Source organism: Lissotriton vulgaris, chromosome 2_1, assembly GCF_964263255.1.
Source record: "Lissotriton vulgaris chromosome 2_1, aLisVul1.2, whole genome shotgun sequence".
NCBI lineage: Eukaryota > Metazoa > Chordata > Amphibia > Caudata > Salamandridae > Lissotriton > Lissotriton vulgaris.
In genome coordinates, this window is record NC_141687.1 from 1326317948 (window position 1) to 1326333746 (window position 15799).

A 15799-nucleotide genomic window follows, 5' to 3' on the forward strand; every position below is an offset into this window, starting at 1 on the left:
GCACTCAACTCCGCTAGACAATACAATTTCAACAACACAATACACACCGCAATCTAACACGCATGATCCTTTTCATACTCACTCTCCTACGACCTGCTGCTTTCTGCCGCACCGTCACTCTTCGTCATCTTCCGTGGATCGCCATCCTCCGTCCGCTGCTCTATGGACGCACATCTTCAAATCTCTATGGGCCTTGGGGAAATCTTAGCCTGTCTGGATTACCTTCATTCTAGAAGATAAACCATCCTACTCTGCTACCAACTGGAAAGGCGGGAAATTTTAATCTAGATTCAGAATCAGAACTCTAGAATCCCGTCACAGGTCGATTTGGACCTTTTTACCTGTCATAGAGTGTAGAAGGAAATCTTAGTCAATCCGAACTACCTTCATCGCCTTCCCCAAAGAACCACTGACAAAAAGTCAAGTTTGAAAATTTATTATAAAGCCAAAAGCAGTTGTGTATATAAACACCTCAGTAAAAGGTTCAGCAAATATACGGGCACTAATACAAACATAATCCTACGGAAAAGTCTCAATCGACTAAGAAACAGTACCAAAATGATTTCGAAAACCACAAGACTTGCAAGGATTGCTATAATTTGGGTCTTGGTAGGCATTGAAGAAAAGAAGAAATACATCAGGATAAATCTGTCCCTCTGCTATACTAAGTGACATCCCTATACCGCAGGTTCTCTCCTAACAAAAGGTGTCAGCCGTGGTGACTTCCAAAGAAGTACACTCACTTTGTTCGAACTTAGACTATGAACCCATCTTCGCATAGCATCGCTCTCTGCCTACCCAGCATCTCTCTTGGTCCTCGTGCGCTTCTACTCTGCTCTCCTCCCCGGGGTGCTGTCCCTAATACGAAACCCACAATTCAGATGGCACGCCCTAAGGGACGCCCCTCTCAAAGTGTTAGTTTTCAAAGCGGCTTCAAGGTGATATCTTCATCTTTGTTCGTTGAAAAACGGCCTTGGGTCCCACAGTCGTTTTCTCTTGAAGTTGCTTCCCTAAAATTCCACAGCCACTCCTCCAGGTCTGGAAGTACCATCCTAACTCTCTTACACAATGGCCCCTTTTCTACTATCTTTAGTTAACCTTGCACCTGCAAAGGAACGCACATAAATCGGGTCGCATTAACATGCTACTTGCAATTAATTCTCTAAGGCAACCATCTAGGAAAAAAGGCAGTTCCATGATTTAATGTTAGAAGAAAGATTCCTAGCTCGGCCTACACAATCCTCTATCCCCACCTGGGCCTCTGCACGTTTCGAGATGTCACCCCCTAACATTGGCAAACAGTTTTGCTCGTTAGGCCTACATCATTATAGCAAAAGAAAGAATACATTTTCCAACTAAACACTTCTATGTCGTTACATGAATACAATAATGAAATACTAAACATGCATTGGAATACATTGATGCCTCTTTAAGCATCCTTTAACTGAATTAGCATTACTTCACAAATACATTTCTAGGTTAACATGGCATTAGTATTTCAAAAGCACTTTATGTTGCAGCTATGGAAAGTTCTGATACATGAGTTCATAGCTTGTGTCACACGTTAAACATGATTATAAGCCTCTATATATGCGGGTGCGGATTACTTGTGAATATGATGCACCCCTACAATTTCTAACAAAATTTTGCGCTCTCTCAATACCACAATGTAGAGCGCTGCAGCACGAGCACAGGAAAATACAGCCCAGAGGGACAGTCGTGCCAAAATACAGAGTCAGTAATAAAAGGTCAAAAATGCAATACAATTTCAAATATAACAGTACAGTAAGCACTATTCAAAAATAGCAAGGCAAGTAAAGGCTCTTAACTGGCTGCGTGAGCAGCAACGAAAGAGGAGGATATCCGGGAGTGACCAGGTCTTATGGACTATTGCAGGAAGTGATGTGTGTTTAGCATCATGGGAAATGTAGTTTGTTTTGGTATAACTTAAATTTCATTGGCTGCTGTGTGTAGCATATTAAAGAAAGAGAAGCATAATACGAAGCCTCCGGTCCTGTAATAGAATTGTTAAACACCTATCCTAAATGAAAGCACAATGGTGTTCAGAATGTTGGTGCAAAATTGTCATTTACACATCTTTATGTGTAGGGAACCACACTCACTAGTGGCTTTCACGAGACAGCCCGGGATCTGGCTGGTAAGATTCTTTTAGTCCACTGCGGGGAAGAGAACCGCTGGATGGGAGAAGAAGGTAGAGAGAGCAAGGTGAGACTGCTTGCGCCCTGGGCAAAATCAAGTGTGCGCCCTCTTGCTCCTCCCCCGCGCCTCTACTCTCTCCAAGGGTTTTACCTTCTATCTTTTCTAAGTGCTATATATAACAGGAGTTGCTATTAGGCAGTGCTTAATTTGTAAAACTAAATTCATTAATTAATCAACATATGAACAAATGTGTGCAATTGCCCCCAATGTTTCTAAAGAGGTTGTGCACCAGTGGGCCGCCATCGCACTGCCCGCTGTTTTCAGGGCTACTGCCGGGCCAGCTTGGAAGCACTGTTAGCTGAGGAACCTACATAATAGGTTTGCTGGTGGGGGGAAGAGGGTTTAACACTGTTTTAAAAAGGTGACTTTTACAGCGCAATTGCAGTAGCGCCCGGCGTTACTCGGGGGTATGCGGGGGGAGGGGGGCTGGTTGTTAATTTAATGAATAAAACTTACCAGGCATCTCCTCCGGTCCCGCGTCGCATCACGTCTCCTCTGCAACGTGGTGGAACTAACTTCTCCCCGCTCTTTTCTTTTACCGCTCAGCAGGAAATACTAACTGCCAAATCAGGAGACTGGATGTGACGGGGGGCCGGGCGGCTGACCCTTGTTTACTCTGTATCCTGGCATTTGATAAGGCAAGGGGCAACTTTGGAAAAACACATAACCCCCCCCCCCGAGCAGAAGCCTATCTTCAGAAGCTTGCACTACACTAGGCATGTGCAGCATACCTAATGGTTTGTGAATGTGGGTGAGGAGCAACGCTCCTCTCTCACATGCACAGTCAGACCATCTTCTGGACTCCTGCTCTCGACTGCGTGCACTGTGCGTTGACATGCCCACTTTCACCCGTGAAGCACAGGCCAGCCCGGAAATGTAAACAGACGAATTGTGAAAGCTATCAATTTGTCTGCTTACATTCCTGTGGCCCGAACTGCAGTGAGCAGTTTCCATCGTGGGGCGCCGCCCTGGCGCCCCTATGGACCAGCCACCACTGCCGTACAATGGTGCGGTGCCTGCACAGACACTGCCGGAGGTATTAGGATATCCCTTTGCCGTTCAAAATGTTATGAAATTGTAAAGTATAAATTATTTAATATATACTGAAAAAACATACGTTAAAATTATGTTTAAAACATGCATGAGCAGTTTCCATCGTGGGGCGCCGCCCTGGCGCCCCTATGGACCAGCCACCACTGCCGTACAATGGTGCGGTGCCTGCACAGACACTGCCGGAGGTATTAGGATATCCCTTTGCCGTTCAAAATGTTATGAAATTGTAAAGTATAAATTATTTAATATATACTGAAAAAACATACGTTAAAATTATGTTTAAAACATGCATATAAAAACATTTAATACATGTTAAAAAACTGTTAAAACATGGAAAATAACAGTGGAATATATGTTACATACAATCACATTTAAATATAAATTACTGGGGAGGAGCCAAGCCAGCGACCGCGATGGCCGCCTGACTCCTCGGCTCCGCTGACCCGCCCGCCTTCTGCTCGAAGCGCAGCGGATCCTGAACACTATCCTGACTGAACACCGGCGCTTCTGAGCCGCGCTGGGCTTCCGCCCCGAATAATGTGTTCCCCGTCGGCCAACTCACTGTGGAACCGGAGATTTGCCTTTGTCCTGCCCCACCGCGGCGCGTGAGGGAACGGGTCTTTGTTCTCCGGAGAGGCTTCCTCTTGACTCGGCAGCCGCGGACGCCTGCAGCGGGAGGGGCCGGAGGCTACTGTGATACTGTTGCAACGAATGCTACAGTGTGCCGCCCGGCCCGCCCTTCCAAGTTTGCTTCCACACTACATCAGGAGCTACATTGTATCCCTCACCCGTCCCAGGCTCGGTGCTGGGGGATTTTACTATTCTTTGGTGCCGCGGTGGGCGCCATTTTACCAGGCGCTCTGCATCTCTGCTGGTAGCCCCCGGGGGTTTCATGAGACGCTCTCCATGAGGCCAGTTTCTTACGGCAGGACCCGGACGGCGGGAGTTTAACCTTCTTCGTGGAGTAGTGGTGATTGCGCCCATTGCTTACATAATCGGCTTCGCCTTAGAGATGGGCTCCGACAGCCACTACAGTGGACGACAAGATGGCGACGCCCTCTGGGTGCGGGACTCTGCTGCTGTGGAGCCCATTGCCCTTGCTGATGTCTTCCTTGCCCTGCACGCTCTGCGGTCATCTATGCGGGCTTGTGCCCGTGATCTGGGAGACCGACTAAATGGAGTTATGCCCGGTGGGCTCCCAGGCGACAGCGCTGCTGGCTGTTCCCCGCCGGACCTGCTGCACCCGGTGACCGGCGGATGGGACCCGTGTAACCCGCCGTGTGTCGATACATGGTTCACCCCGGATGACTCGGCTGCTGGGCCCTCTACTCTGGTGCTGTTGGGGAGTGTGACGCTGGACCCTGCCCACCGGCTGGATAGTGCTTGCTGGTCGACTTGCTCCGTGTCCACCTTGGGATCCCCCGGAGGGCCCCCCTGCCCTGCCATGAGACTGTTGCAACGGCCCTGGCCCATCGGCCTTCAGGTACTACTGCTGGGTTTCCACCTTGGCTGGGTAGCTACTGATTGTTCTGCACTACGTGGGACAGATTTCTGCGAGGGGCTTTTGAACTGGTGGTGGTCTTTGCATCTACGCTTCGTGTCCAAGATGGCCGCTGCCCGCCTGGACTTCGTTGCTGGGCTGGATCGACGGGGACAAGGCTGACGCTATTAGTGTTTTGAACATGGTCGGATGCTACATGGTTGACGGAAAAGTGAAACTGTAGTGATGGTATATGCTATTACGGTGTCGGGTCGGGAGCTGAGGAGGGATGGCCGAGGGTGGTTTTATTGACTGTTTGTTTCTTTTGCCTGGGCCCTCCCCCGGTCTTCTGTGAATTCCTTTCTCTCTTTTCTTCTCTTCTGCATTTCGGGTACTCTTTTGGGGCGACAGGCACTCTGCGAGGGGGGGGGTAGGCCGTAGCCTCTGCATGTGTGTAGGGTGGGGCGGGCGTATTTATGTTTCCTTTTGTTACTATGGGCCTTTTTATTCTCCTACTTTTACTCTTTCTCTCCCACTTTTTCCTGGGGTTTTTGGGTGGATCGATATGGTGTGGGTGGTACCTGCCAACCGTAGCAATGCTAGCTTACCTTTTCTCCTGTCGGGTCCTCTGCGGTCCATTGCTGAAAGGAAATTGTTTGCGTAATAATGATGCTGATACTCGCCCACTTATGTCCTGGATGGTCTATCTTGCCTCAGATCCTTTCTAGCCCCTTTCATGGACATACTAAAAACTTTAAAATTAAACCTCAATTCTCCTGCTTCCCGGTGGCGCATATGTTTTCAGTGTAACTTGATATTATCCTGGATGTGTTCCTATGTTGCCGGGTCGCCTTTACCATTTGCTATTGCACTTCAGATGCTACCGAGGCCGGCCGGATGGTTGTAGGCCCGTAATTGTATGATTCTATTGTGCAATAAAGGTTTTCAAAAATGTTTTAAAAAAAAAATATATAAATTACTGTTTTTTAAAGAAATCATGATAAGAAATTTCATTTACTTTATATAAATGTTAATTTTTTTTAAAACAGTATTTTTATTGAAACAATATTTGACCCATCATTACAATCAATAATCAATGAGTATCATTCTTTAAACAGCATTCAGGACACAGGATACAATGTGGCCCATATGCAAAAGGCATCTCTAGTATAAACCGTGGCTCCTTTCTTATTTACAATCTGTAATTCCCTCACTTTTGGCCTTGCTTCCTATATTTCCTCCCTGCCGGCCAGATTTTTTCCCATTTCTTGGCCCAACCTTTACTCTCATACACCACCTTCTCTGCTAGTTGGCACCAGTCCATGTCGCACTTTCAACTGGTAAGCCTCAGCGCCTCTTGCGCCGCCACAGTCTTGCTATGTTGCGCTTCACCACCCCAGAGGCCAGCATGAGACAGGTTTTTGTGTGTGAGGGCCAATTGGACTCTCCTGTGTCTCCCAGAAGGTGCCATCTTGCATATGGCTGCACGCGGAGGCCTAGCACTGTCGACATCACCCCAGCCACTTCTGACCAGCAACTCTGGATTTTGGGACACTCCCAAAAAATGTGGAAGAAAGTACCCACCATTCCACACCCTCTGGCGCAATGGTCTGTGTCTGATCTTCCTTTTCTGTAATGGAATGTTCTGGGAGTGTATGACCTGTGTAGGAGTCTAAGCTGGATTAATCTAAATCTTGCCCGAATCGCCACCAGTCTGGGGCATTGGATCACTTCCTGCCATTAGTTGTCATTGAGCAGCCCAAGGGTTATTTCCCAGGCCTCTCTCAACAAACTCAGGGGATCTGAAAGGTTGTTTATTATCTTACAATACTTGAGGGAAACGCCTTTTTCCAGCATGGGATCAAGTAAGAGTCGCTCCTCCAGAGGGTAGTATTCTGGAAGTAGTCCCCCTCTGGCACATGTCGTCTTAGGGCGTGTCTCAACTGCAGATATCGGAACTGTTCACCATCGGCAATTTGATATTCGGTCTGGAGGCCTGGAAAGGTAATCCTATTCCCATTTCTCCATACGTCCCTTAGTGAGTCTATGCCAATTAGGCGCCATCCACAGAATCTCTGTAAGCGCCCCACATCACCGAGTAAGTCATGGTCGCAGAGTGGCGTCTGTTGAGTCAATCTGGACTGCTATCCCAGCAGTTTTGTGCCTGCGTGCCGTGCCTGCACTACCGCTTGAATGTGTGCGGGCAGGGACCTTTCTCTGTTGCACCGATATAAGGCTGCCAGATTCCCACCTTTTCCCATAATGGATCGATCTACCCGGTATGCCGGCTTGGAGTGTGGTGCACAGTCACATCCATTCACGTTAATAAGTTGAAATATAAATGTTTTAAAATGTCAAATTATACAATAAACTTTGAAAATATAAATAAAATGAGAAACATGGGTTACGTGTCTTTAATCTACAAAAATATGTAAATAATGATATAATTGCCTACAATTATACAAATAACTATTTTTCCCTACATTTCTAAACGCCAAAAATACCTAAAGTGCTACACAAACAAATGATGGATGGAATGCTGAATAAATCATGCATCCACCCCCAGTCAAGAGATCTGGGTTAAATCCATCGTTCATTTGCTCACCATGTCACCCCAGGTTAGACCCAGCCATATGCTAATCAGTCTTGACCCTGTACCTCATGAGAACAGTCCAGACCGAACTGCCAAGCCAGGTCCTCCCTGGACCGGAAAAAAATACCTATAGAACATAAACTATCTCTACTGCATATAAATACAATTACAATTAAGAATTTCAGACTAAAATTATAAATAATCACATTCCAACATAAACCGCGTCACTCCCGTCCCTGCTTCCGAAGTAAAGAACTTAGGGGTCTGGCTGGATCCGGCACTTACCTTCACGGGCCATACGAAGAAGGTTGCAGCCACCTGCTATGGAATCCTGCGAGGATTAAGGCCAAACCTCAAGTTTTTTTACCCCCCCACCCGGCAGCTCGTGGTCCAAGCCTCGATTCTATCTCGGCTGGACTACGGTAGCGCACTGATGCTGGGGGTAAACCAGGCTGAGGCATCTAGGCTACAAAGGGTACAGAATGCTGCGGCGCGGGCCATTGTTGGTCTTCCTAGGCATTGCTCTGTTTCCAGCACTATTTCTGCCCTTCACTGGCTGCCGGTTAGGCAAAGAATTAAGTTTAAGGCGCTTTGTTTGGCCTTTAAAATTATGAAGCTCTCCTCGCCGCCTGCACTTGCTAACTTGCTCACCCCGTATGTTCCTTCGAGGTCCTTGAGATCGGAGGCTCTTCATCTCGCGGTCTGCCCCCGTTTTAAACTCAGCATGATGGGTGGCCGCTCCTACCGAGTGCTTGCCGCTGGGTTATGGAATTCTCTCCCGGTGCACATTCGAGCTCTGGATAATCTGTCCGTCTTTAGGCGTGCTATCAAAACTTTCCTGTTCTCTGTACTTGGTTAGCCGTCTTTTTTCTTCTTCCTGCGTGTTATGTTTTAGTACTTGTTCAAGCCCTGGACGCCCCTTTGCTGGGGCAGCTGTGCGCTGTATAAATAATGTTAACATAACATAACATAACCAATTTAAAACACTGTTAGACACTTAGGGGCTCATTAGGATGGCGTGCGGACTGAAGTCTGTCAGCCATCCTGTTGTAAACCGGGACAGTTTGCCAAGCCTGCGGCAGTCCTGCAACACAAATTAGGATGCGACCACCACCATGGCCGTCGCATTCTTCATTTGAACATTGCGGCGGCACTCGCTGCGATGTTAAAATTGCATATTTTGCATTTCACTGCACAACATGGCAAGCACCACACAGTGCCTGCCACTTGGTGCAGTGAAATAGTACCCCCCAAGTGCACCTCACCTCCCCCCAACACAAGGGGGGCCCGCTACAGGCCCACAACTCCGTTTTGGCCTGTCTTTTCGTGGTGGGATGTGCGCCGTGAAAAGACAGGCGGAAAGGGATATCGTAATCCCTAGGCACCGCCACAATGCTGCCCTTTGTTTTGGTACTACAAGGCGGGAGGAAATGGACCGCCTTGCGGAACTGTGGTGGAGGGTCTTTGCGTTCGCCGTGCTTCCCTGAGGATTCCCCCCCCATCATAATCTGGTGGGGGGAAACTGCTGTCAAATGGCGGAGGGCCCGCCATCCCACGGCTTGCGGTGGCGGTCCCTACGCCATCCTAATGAGCACCAGAGGACCCTATTATGAGTTTAACGTTGCGGCGACGGCCAGCCGCACCCTCAGACCTGTGTGGAGACGGCACACCCTTTTATTACTTTTTAAGTCATTGGCATGCTCCTCCTTTAGCGTTCCTATGGCGGTACCTATAACATAGGCACCACAATGGGTACATCAAAGGAAGTTCCAGCACAACATGCACTGAAAACTCCATGCCGTCCTGGAACATCTGTGCATGCACACAGGGGGAGGACAAGTTGTGCCCCACTGTGTGCATCCACAAGGTGTGAGGCACAGGGGGCCGTGCAGGGCCCCCTTTCTTTCCTCACTTTTACTATTTTCATGGAGGAAAGACCTCCATGAAAACAGTGGCAGTGATGAAAGTCGTAATCTGCTTGGCAGGACCGCAGTGGTCCCGCCTAGCTTATAAGTTGCTCTGGACTGCCTCACCACACCACCGCCAGGGAACGGCAGTTCCCTGGCAGAGTCGAAGGTTTCAGGGTAACATGACCACTAGGGTTATAATAGGGCAATTGCAAAACTACCACCCCACGCCACCATGAGTCTGGACTCGTAATAGGCTCCTAAACGGTAAAATGTACTGTTCCCACTCCAGTCTAACCATATAGGGGGTGGGTCTAGGACACTAAAGAGGTGACATTTATTATTACCACTCCAGGCTAACCATCATGGGGGAAAGGCGTTGGAAACTAAAGGGGTGACATTTACTGTTCCCACTCCAATCTAACCATATTTGGGGAACACTTTGGAAACTAAAGGGGTGACATTTACTATTCCCACTATTCCCACTACAATCTATGGCTATTTGAAGAAGGTGTTAGACGCTAAAGAGGAGAAAATTACTATATACACTTGAATATAAAACAATTTAAGTAAGGTAATACAAATTAAAGATTAACACACATTTTTTTACTATAAAATGCAATTAAATAAAATCTAAAAACACACAATCCAAAACTACAAACCCATTTCTACAAATATAAACATAAAAATATTAGCAAAGTATCACAATTCATAATTAATATAATTATAACATTATTTACTGCCATTCCTTAACTTTGTATCATAAAATAAATACAATGGTAATCCAAAACTATTAAACATAAAATTAATATGAATTTAAAAAAAATTTATTCTAAAAAGTTAAAAGTATAATTTAAAAAATAAATTATCATTTTAGAACAAAATAAATTACAAATATGTGTAATATTTAATATTTTTCAGAAAAAATCTAGCATTCTAAAAGTTTATATAAAAATTATTTCTAATCATTTTACTCTAATAAAATAATTCTAATATTTTTAATTTTTACATTCTTTACTTAATAATTGATCTTTTTATATTTAAAACATTTTCATTTTAAAGTTAATACCATCAATATATATTTTATTCAATCTTAAATTAAAATGAATTAAACATAATAATGTAAAATATTTTTTATATATTTTTATAATTAAAAATGATTTCCCAGAAGATTTATAAAATTCTAAACTGCATATAAAAAATATTTCTATTTGTTTAGTTTATTAAAATTAACTTGTAATTCTTTTTAATTAATTAATATGTTAATATTTGTGTTAGTTTTATTAAGAACATACAAAGGTAAACTATAACAATATACATTTTAATTACTATTAAATTAAAATTCATTAAAAACATTAATGTAAAATTGTAAAAAATGTATTTGAATATCATTCAAATTGTTACCATAACTGTTATTTTATAATAGACACTTTTTACAAATCTCCCCATCCTTAGCCCCTAGATACCCAATATCCCTTTACCAAAAAGAAGTAACATACCTTTATTTATATACATTAACATAACTAAAAATATCCATGTCAACAATTCTACAACTAATAAATTATCTTACAAAAACCACAAATAAAGAAATTAATAAAAATATGCACTTAAACCCACTACATAAATGTAGTCCCGCGACCGGGACACCCAAGATGGCCGCCACTGCGCATCAGAAGGTTGAGCCAGTTACCGGCTGTCATTAAGAAAAACACCAAGCATATCGCCAAGCCCCGCAACAGCCCATTGAGAGGAGAGGAGAATTAGCCTAGCCCAATTGTGCCCAAAGAAAGAGTGTCCAGAGAAAGACTGATTCCCTTGTCTGCAGACTATTCTGCGAACCCTTTTCTTTTGCTTCCCTTCAACCAGAAAATTAAACTCCCTAATAAAGAAAGCATAAAACAGGACGGAGTCCTCCCTTTTTCTCATTACTATACCTTGTATGACCACATTAGTGTTTACAATAAATGACATACTAATTGAACACTTGCAAACTACATTACAAACGACAATATTTTCTACGTCAATATTTTTCACAACGATATTAAAGCTAAAACTAAACACAATATTTTTACCTTTTATATTCCTGTTGATGATGTTTCTGAAATCTGGATATTCTGGACATGATATTTCTTGTATCGCAATATTTTCTGATATTTTGTCCAAACACCCCTGGAAAAACACATTTAGTGCTGGCTTCCAGGAGCACTATTGCACCTGGCATTTGAATTTTTAAAGGCTATCTGTACATAGATTACAACTTATTTATAGATCGATGAGCAGCAGAATGTCCAAACCACATTTCTTGTGTCCATGGTCAAACTCCCCCCCCCCCCCCCCATAGAAAAAAGCCTTTTCCCTGTGCCCCTAAGAAATGTTTGGGTGATCAGTTCCCCTTTCCATGCTCAAACTGGAGTTACATCCGATCGTCACTGGAATAATTTTGCAACCATTTCCAGAGTAGGAAAGGCTCTGATTTCAGTTTGTGAACACTCACAAACAGAGATGTTTGTGGTGTTTACAAACTAATAAAGCAAACTATGCCCCTGTGTTGCCCACTTCCCACTCTATGGGGCTTATTAGGATGGCGGGTGGACACCCTAGCGGTCCTGGGACCGGCTGGCAGCGGTGCGGCGGTCCCGCACTGCCAATTAGGATGCAACCGCCACCCTGGTGGTCGCATTCTGCATCTTTAACATTGCGGCGGGTGCTTCTGCACCCAATTTAATGTCAAAGAGGCATGCTTTGCATTGCCATGCACAAGGTGACAGGCACCGATTGCTGCCTGCCACCTTGTGCATGGCAATGAAGGGGGTACCACAGGTACTCCCCAATTGCAACCCCCAACTCCCCACCCCCCTGGGGGCCCGCAACGGGCCCCCAAAGTAATTCCCACCAACCTTTCTGGAAAGGCCTTGTCAACATAATATGGTTGGCGGTGCCTGGAAGGCATCGCCACCATGTTATGCCTCAGCTCCGCCAGCAGGCAATCATAACGATTGCCGACCGGCGGAAAAGCGGCGGACGGACTTTCCGTCCACCACGGTACCCTCGCCATGCTAATGTGGTGGGGGGGTAAATCATGTTGTGATGGCGGCCGGATCGCCACTGCCGGCCGGGCGGTGGCGATCCCCCGCCATCATAATGACCCCCTTTATGCGGTATTTACCACTGCAGATTTGTCCATACTTGTGGCAGATATATGTTCAGAAGTAAATCCACTTTCTACTGCCAGGAATCATTTTGTGAATTTCTGGCAGGTATAAATGCTATATTTATGGCAATAAACTTGTAATTGCACCCAGAAATCCCTTTTCGAATTGGGCACAGAAAGTGTATGATTTGGTCTAAGGTAACTTTCAGTGACTGTCATTAATCAAGATGAAAATCAAAATGATATGATGTCACTGTAACGTCAACGTGATTATTTCCTCTGTTATTGAGAACCACTCAAATTTCTGGACCCCTGTAATGAAAAATAGTTGTTCTATATTTTTGTTGGCATTCTTAATAAATAAATAAATTAAAAAGTAATTGTCAGCCACAGCAATGCGAAATAGCACTATGTAAATCTTTTTGTAATATCAAATTTAGTTCAGTGTTGGGACGGAAAAGTCCTCTGCATGGTAAAAGACTTGTACCCCTGCCCTGAGTGCCCAACTGTACAGTTGCCTGGACCTCTAATGCTGATTATTATTATCATAGACAATCATAGATCATGCAAGCAGGCCATAACATAGGCCTGTCTTATGGATTGAGGTCTTTTGGACCGGAAGATGCACGCAAAGCGCTACCCTCATTGTGGTGGAAGGCTTCCCCTTTTACCAAGATTTAAGCACATGGTGGCAACATACCGTGTAGTGATCAGTAGGCGTGAACAGTTCCTTTTTACCCTGTGCCACTGGAATGAGGCCTACAGGCTGACTCACCTTTTTGAAGTTCAGCTGCTGTGTGCCTAACTCAACTTTGACCTACAGCAGGTAGATGTAGAGTGCTGCGCAGCGCAGGAATAGTGACTCTACACTGGATGTATGTGTGCATATAAAGGGCACAGGTCATAAGTTGAGCAATGCTGTGTAGTACATGAATGGCTCGTGCATGTACTACAGGTATATATCTCTGCTAGGAATTCCTCACATGAGAGATGTAGTTATGTGCAGTGTGTGCGCAAAGAACTGCATGTACTGGGTGTATGTGTGATTGCACAAAGTACAATTATTTCTTTATTTGCAGAGTTTTATATAGCACTGGCTAGACCTGGAGGTATCAGAGCGCTTTACATGAGGATCAGCGAGTTACAAGTTACATGAAGAGCGAAATGTTGAGAAGTGAGCATGGTGAGTGTGTGTGCTGGCAGTATGTGTGTTTGCAAAGAGAACACCATGGTTCAATACAGAAAGGCTACAGAACTAAACAGTGCGTGCAGATTGAATGTGTTTGTGAAATGTAAGTGTGTCTGTAGTGGCACAATGCATGGAGGTAACTGTGCTGGGCAGTATGCGTGCAGGGAATGTACAGTGAGTACAAGTGTGTGGGCAATGGTATATTACATGGAGGACCCTTTGGGTTCCATTTTGGGGAGCCCAGGAATATCTGGAGAACACATGAGGAGAAGAGGAATGTCCTTAGACAGATTTGTGTACTGCTGCATTCCTATGAGCACTGCGTGACACATACTGGAGGAAGGGATGAAGGGACTTCTCCTTTACACTTCAAATATTGCTCTTTGATTGGATAATAGATCACAAGGAAGGGGACTGAACACATATCAGGAAGGGACTGATAAGGAAATCATACATATTAGGGGTGGGAATCCGGGATAACCTTCTGATGCACATATCAGTGGGGCTGACATCTGGGTGTGAACTTGAGCCTCTCCCATGGCTTGTGTTGTAGCACAATCAGCTTCTGAGTCTTTCCAACATAAAACTTCAAAGACTCAGACTCTAAATCATATTTGGTGTCTGGAAATGGACCATAAACTGGGGACGTTGAGCCCCCAAGATTTTTTAATCTGCCAAGCAGCCAGATAGACTGTGTCAGAAGGGGTAGCTCTGCAAGACTTCTGCTGTTGACCAGGACTGGGGACCAAGGCCAACTATTTTCCCAGCTGGTTGAGGTGAAATCACCCAGGGAAACCAAGATCATCTGCCCTGGAGCCTGGAGCACCAGCGTATATCTGCTTGCCAAGACCAGTGTGCCCTTTGAGAAAGAGGAGAGCATCGGAGGGAGGGAGATCCCATGGGGAGCCCTACTGATAGGACTCCCTTTGCGTATTGTGAGGAAATGGCTGTGCACCGATAGGGTTGTTGCCCATGCGCAGGATTGATTTGGCGAACACCATATGCCAGGAGAGGGATGCCATGGACTGAGAAGTGCCAAGCCTGTACCACCTTATTGTAGTTTTCCTGAATTGCAGAGGGGAGACACCGTTGGAGGGTTTGCTACAAGTGCGCTGAGACTTGTGACTGTCTTGGTGGTGATCTTGTATGCCAGGAGGGGCCGCCGTGCTGTTGTTGATTGCAATGGAGGAGTCTGCTCTTGGACCTTAAAGTTCTTCAGCAACCCTGTATGGCAGAAGGGGCTGCAAGTACCAACATTGGCAGGATGTTTGGGCCTTGCCCGAGTAAAAACTAAGGCTACAATCAGCGATTCGAGCCTGTACAGCAAGAACTGCCATTGACTGATCCTAGGGACTGTGGAGGATGCTGCAGAAGATGTCACACCCTCACTAGATTTTGGTTATGAGTTGAAATGGGAGCATCTTTGATCCCTTGGAAAAGGCTGCAGCGCCACTCGGGCGAGAGTCTGCACCTGCCAGGGGCTGCCATGTGTACCTTGAGCAGCCCGTAGTCAGGACACCTCTCCGAACAGGATCAGAACTCATGAGTGGCCGCGTACAGGGCACTTGATACCATCCGAGGCCCATGCAGGTAAGAGTGGTGGGGCCGGGTGAGGCGTGATTGTATCAGATGATGACAAGGGAAAATTAATTATTTATTCAATTTTCCTTCGTAATCGTCCCTCTGAATCACCCCCCACCCGACCCCACCGCCCACCACTCATACCTGCACAGGACGGGGCTGCTGATACAACAGTGAATGTCTCCATGCTGCAAGAGCATGTAAGACTTGAATTGGGTCTGTTGGACCTGGGAGGGCTCGCTGACAGTTTTGAGGCACCATAGACACTTTTGACTAATTCCTAAAGAGTCAAGTGGGAACTCTTGAGTATGGCCTAGTAGTGACCATTCCCTAGATGCGGGAACCAGTGAATGGGAAATATTATATTCTATACGCATTGATGTAGCGCATGGCTACCCGTAGGCATCCCAACGCTAGGAAGAACCCCAACCATGTTACTAGGACAAAGGTGAGACAGGGATTTGCCTGACAAACGCTAGAGCCTCAACCTCAAGTGGATTGTATTGTTGCTTACGAATGTTGTTATTACTTTGAATGTGTAGACATTGATTTATTGGCAGTACTGTGTGCACTTTGAGCTATGAGTTGTGTTACTAACCTGTATCTATATTCCTTCCACCCCGAG